Consider the following 5,964-nt stretch of genomic DNA (forward strand, 5'->3'; position numbering starts at 1 on the left):
AATGAAAATAATAAAGTAAATTAGTAATTTACTTAGAATTGACAAATGATTATGATTAGTATCCAATATTGAAAAATCATTAAATCATTGGAAGAGGTGAATTATTTAAAAAGCTAGTATCCCACATTGGAAAATCACTAAAACATTCCATGTGGAGTCTCCTTTAAAAGGAGTTGAAAGGAGCATCATTTGAATAAAAAAATTGATTTAGGCTTTCTAATATAATAAGTGAGCCCATCAAAATAGTTTAAGTATTTTTTTAAAATAAATGAATAATTAAAATCTTGTTAAGGCTATGATTTTTAATGAAAAAATAAATAAAATTTTTATTTTTCTAATTTTTTCAATTTCGAATTGGCTTATCGGATCGGATATTCGATAACATAGTTAATCGAATATGGATTTACCATTTAAATATCCATTGGATTATCGGATCAAATAATTATTCTTAAAGGATTGGATCAGATTTGCTCAAATCCAATCCATTACAACCCTAGCAATAACTCGTGATGAAAGAACGTTACTTGGAATTTGCAAGTTTGAAGGTATGAATTTTGCGCTTTGGAGGATACAAATCAATTTGTATGGTAAAAAATGCACTATCCACTTCTAAATGAATACTCAAAATAAATGAAGGATAATGAATGTAAACTTCTTGATCGTCAGGTATTGGGTATTATCCAATTGACACTATCGAAGAATATTGATCACAACGTGGTGACGAAGAAAATCACGATGGATGTGATGAAGGCATTGTTCGATATGTAAGAGAAACCATCTACATGTAACAAGGTATATCTGATGAAAAATTATTTAATTTGAAAATGGCTTAAGGTGTCCAACAATAGAACATCTCAATAAATTGAATAGAATTATCAATTATTTGGTTATAGTCGAAATTAACTTTGATGATGAAGTCTATACCCTAAATCATTTTGGCATCATTACCGAATAGTTAGGAGCCTATGAAAGCTGTAGTCAATAACTCTATAGGCAATGCAAAATTAAAATTCAATGGTACTCATGATATTATTCTTGTTGAAGAATTCCATAGAAGGGATTCTGAAGAAGTCTCAATGTTGAGTTCTATGCTTAATGTTGAGAATAGAGGAAGGGATTTCTATGAAAATTCTAATAAAAGCAATGGTGGAAAGTGGATGAATGATAAAAGCAAGTCTAGGTCGGGAAATAATATGGAATTTAGGAATTGTGACAATATTGACCACATGAAGAGAAGAATTGCAAGCACCAAAGAAAAATGAAGAAAAGAATAACGACGGTGGTAATGCAGTGATTGAAGTCAAATAAGACGCTTTACTCTTGTCGATTGATTGTCTTATTTATTATTGAGTGATGGATTTAGGGCTTTTCTCTATACCATTGCACATTATGAGATTATGGAAAATTATGTTGTTGGGAATTATGGAATGATATATTTGCTAATGAGGAAATTATAGATAAAGGTTGTATTGGTAAGATCAGTTTGAGAATGTCAAATGGGTTAGTATTAAAAATTCATAAGATGAAGCATATGTACCTAGACTGATATGTAATTCAATCTCAGCTGAGCAGCAAGACGACGAAGGTCATAAGGTGATTTTCGATACAGGTGCTTGTAAAGTTACTAAGTGAACCGTGATTTTTGCTCAAGGAAATAAAATATAACTCTATACATTACTTCCAAATGTGGAGACATGGTTGCAGTTGCTGATTCAGGTGTTAGTTCTAATATTTGGCATTGATATATGAGTGAGAATTTAATGAAAGTATTTAAGTCTAAAGGAAATCTACCGAGGTTGAAATCTATTGAACACAACTTATTTAAAGGATATATTTTCCACAAGGAAAAAAGGGTTAGTTTCTTTAAAATTGAAAGGAAACCAAAAGCAACAAAATTTGAGTTGATTTATATGGATGTATGGAGACATTCAACTACTACTTTCATTGAAGGTTCCAATTACTATACGACATTTATTGATGACTCAAGTAGAAATATGTAGGGTCTATTTTTTGAAGAATAAATTTGATGTTTTTATACCTTAAAGAGATGGAAAGCAAGGGTTGAAAACGAGACAAATTTGAAGGTTTGTTTGCAGACAAATAATGGGAGAGATATGTAGATGATGATTTCAGGAAATACCATACTGATAATGGAATCAAGATCAAGAAGACCATTTCAGGAATACCTCATCAAAATGGTGTAGTCGAGAAGATGAATATGAATTTAAATTAGCATGCTAGAAGTATGAGATTACATGTTGGGTTACTAAAGATGTTTTGAACTGAGCTGTTAGCAGTTCATCCTATGTGATCAATATAAGTCCTTTAATACCATTGAACTGTAGAATACCAAAGGAGGTTTGGAGCAGTAAAGAGGTAAAACTTTCACACTTAAAAGTATTTGATTATGTTATATACATTTACATTTATTCTACTAAATAGCAGCATGATGCTAAATAAAAAAGATTTTCCCTTATTTGATATGCTGATAACAAGTTTGATTATCGTTTCTGTGATGATCAAGCTCGAAAGGTTATCAAGAATAAGGATGTGATCTTCAATGAAAATGTCTTGTATGGACAGGTTGGGAATAGAGCCTAAAGACTCAAGTTCCAAAGTTAAAAAACCAGTTAATCCCAAATATCTTCTAGTGATTAAGGTAGAGAATGTTGATGGTGAAAATTGAGAAAATATAGCCTCAAAAGTACACCAGGACACCCTTTTGACACAACCCCTAAGATCTAGCAGAACTACTAGACCTCCACAGAGATATTCTCCATCATTGCATTATATTATATTAGCTAATAGAGGTGAACTAAAAAAGTTATAATTAAGTTGTACGAACTGATAAATCAATCAAATAAGAGTTAGCCATGAGCAATGAGATGGACTCATTATTATTCAACAGACATGGCAATTGACAAAGTTACCAAAAGAAAAGAAGGATTTGTAGAATAACTAAGTTTATCGATTAAAGAAGAATATGATGGAAGCAAGCAACATAAATATTTCAACATAAAGAAGGCATTGACTATACTGAAATTTTCTCTTTTGTTGTCGAATTAACCACAATTAGAGCAATTCTTGGACTAGTAGTAATGGAAGACTTGCAACTAGAGAAGTTGGATGTAAGCACATCATTTCTTTATGGTGATTTAGAAGGAAAAATTTACACAATGCAACCACAAGGTTTCGAAGTACAGGAAAATGAGAGAATAGTATGCAGACTACAAAATAGTTTTTATGATCTTAAACAAGCTCCAAGAGAGCGGTATAAGAAGTTTGATAATTTTAAGAGTAGTAATGACTTTAGAAGGTGCGAGGAAGATCAATGCTATTATGTAAAGTACCTTAGTAACTCCTATATTATCTTGCTGCTACATATACATTGCATGTACTTTCAAGCGAGAAATAAATATGTTAGAAAGGAGTTATCTAAAGAATCTTCAATGAAGGACTTTGGTGTTACAAAAGAAAACCTTAGGATGAGAATTAGTAGGGATAGTGATGTCTTGAGATTATTATATGTAGAGTATGCAAATAATGTGCTAAGAAGATACATGATAGATGATGCAAAATCAGTTAGTACTCATTTGCATACTCTTACACCTTTGCTATTGGAAGTCTTATTTATACCATGGTGTGTAAAAGATCATCTAGCACATGCAGTAGGAGTTGTGAGTAGATATATGAGCAATCTAAGCAAACATCATTAGGAATCTAAAGTGGATTCTTAGATACTTGAGAGGTACTTTAGATTTAGCCTTATGTTTCAAAAATCAAGTTTGGGATTACAAGGCTACGTAGATTCTGACATGGCAGAAGATATTGATGGCAGGAAGAGTATTACAGGATATGTATACACTTTGGGTGGTACAACAGTTAGTTACGTGTCTAGGATGCAAAAGATAATTGTTTTTTTCTACTACTGAGGCTGAGTATGTAGCTGTAATGAAGCTTGCAAAGAGTTGTTATGGTTACAGTCTTTTTTGGGATAATTAGGTCACAAGTATGGAAAGAGTGTGCTATATTGTGACAATTTTATCACTATTCATTTAGCAAAGAATCGTGTTTATCATGCAAGGACAAAGTATATGCATGTCCATTATCGTTTCATCATATTGATATTAGAGGATAGAATCTTAATACCTGATAAGATTTAATGGAGTTGAAACCCAATTAATATTTGACAAAGAATATTCCGATCGAGAAACTGAAGTTGCATGAAATTTCAATTGGACTTATCTTTTAAGGAATGAGGAGTTCTTACCACTACAAAGGAGTCACTAATGGTGAATTAATCTCCAAGTGGAAGATTATTAACTTATAGAGCTTAATTATTACTACTTCGTGGAGCTGGTCATGGATTGACCTTCGCAGTAAGGTTACTGTAGGAGCTAAAGGGGAGCATGAGCCTCCATCTAGGATGTGGAGGGTTGAGCCTCAGACAAAAATTTCATTAAGGACTGTTTGAGGATTTTTATTCTTGTAAAATTCTATTAAGGAATTGTAGTCCTTCTAAAATTAAGTTTTGCCCTAATTTATCTTATAAAATAGGGAACCATCCTTAGACTTTTTTCATTATCACCGAATTTTCTTGCGTGTCATTAAGTGTTTATTTTTCATTTTTTTTTGTGAATTTATTGCTCTCAATAAAAATGAATTAGAATTTATAGATCTCAACATATGTATATAAAGTCAAACTATCACAGTTCGTCAACAGAGATGGTGATGATGATAGTATTCCTTTCTCCTAGGAGATTCCTTCAATTTTGTGATGCTCAATATTCCTCGTTACAAGGTTAGAGACAATCTAGAAGACCATCTCAACACTTACAAGATGAAGATCGATCTAAGAGACCTTTCGCATGTATGAAAATATAGAGCTTTCCACCTAACCTTATTTAAAGGGGTGAAATTGTGGTATAATAAAAATAACCTCTACCTCGAGGGCATCAGAAGCTAGCCAGAGTTGAAGAGACATTTACTCAATGCCTTTTTGTCTTCTAGGCTAGGGTAACCCCAGTGTAGCACTTCCATAGTATGAAGCAATGAGAAGGTGAGTCAAGGAAATGCTATTTAACCCGTATTACAAATGAGATAATCAACGTTGATGACATCTCAAATGCAAAAGATACCTCCGTCCTTGGTGAGGCTAAACATGAACTCCCTATTCTAGAATGATGTTTGAAATAAAAATTCAATCACTTACCACTAGTTGGTAGATTTGATCGCAGAGAAGATTAGAATGGAGGATATGATCAATCACTACAATAGACGATAGATGGCCTCTTTCACAGAGGCATCTAGATCGAGGCCTTATCCTAATCTAGAAAACTAGTAGTAGCACCAACAGAGACAACAATACACTTTATTATTTTAGTCTAAAGGTATGTTGCTACGATGCTTGGTGCTCTTTAACCTCAATATCTAATAAGATAGCCCCAACAAGTATGAGCACCAAGGGGCAGAACTAAATTACCTAAACCCAATTTTTACCTTCAAACTAAGGTTTTCAACCTGTTATTGCAGACTTCACCGGACATATGACCACCATACAAATGATCGTTAGAGATGCCTTTTAAGGTACATGAAGGCTTAATCCCCAGGGACCTATTAGAAGGGATTGTGCTCATATGAGATTTATAGATCCGCAACCCATGGACATTACGAATCACCCTTAGCATGAAGATTAGGGATGCCTTCTTGGAGACCATCTGCATAGGCAGGAACAAGGCATAGATAGGGTGACTTGAGAGTGGCCAAAGAAGAGACCCATCAAAGAATGTTGATCAAGGACAATTTCCAGAGATAGATACAATCAATTTAGACCCTTATCCCAGTGGGTAGTCCAAGAACGCCTAAAGAAACTGTACTAGAGAGGCAAAAGACTTGCCCATGACTTCTATATTGTCAACAATCGACCCCTCAAGAAAAGAGAGGTGTATTTTATCACTTTTATAG

Source organism: Olea europaea, chromosome 17 (assembly GCF_002742605.1).
Source record: "Olea europaea var. sylvestris chromosome 17, O_europaea_v1, whole genome shotgun sequence".
NCBI lineage: Eukaryota > Viridiplantae > Streptophyta > Magnoliopsida > Lamiales > Oleaceae > Olea > Olea europaea.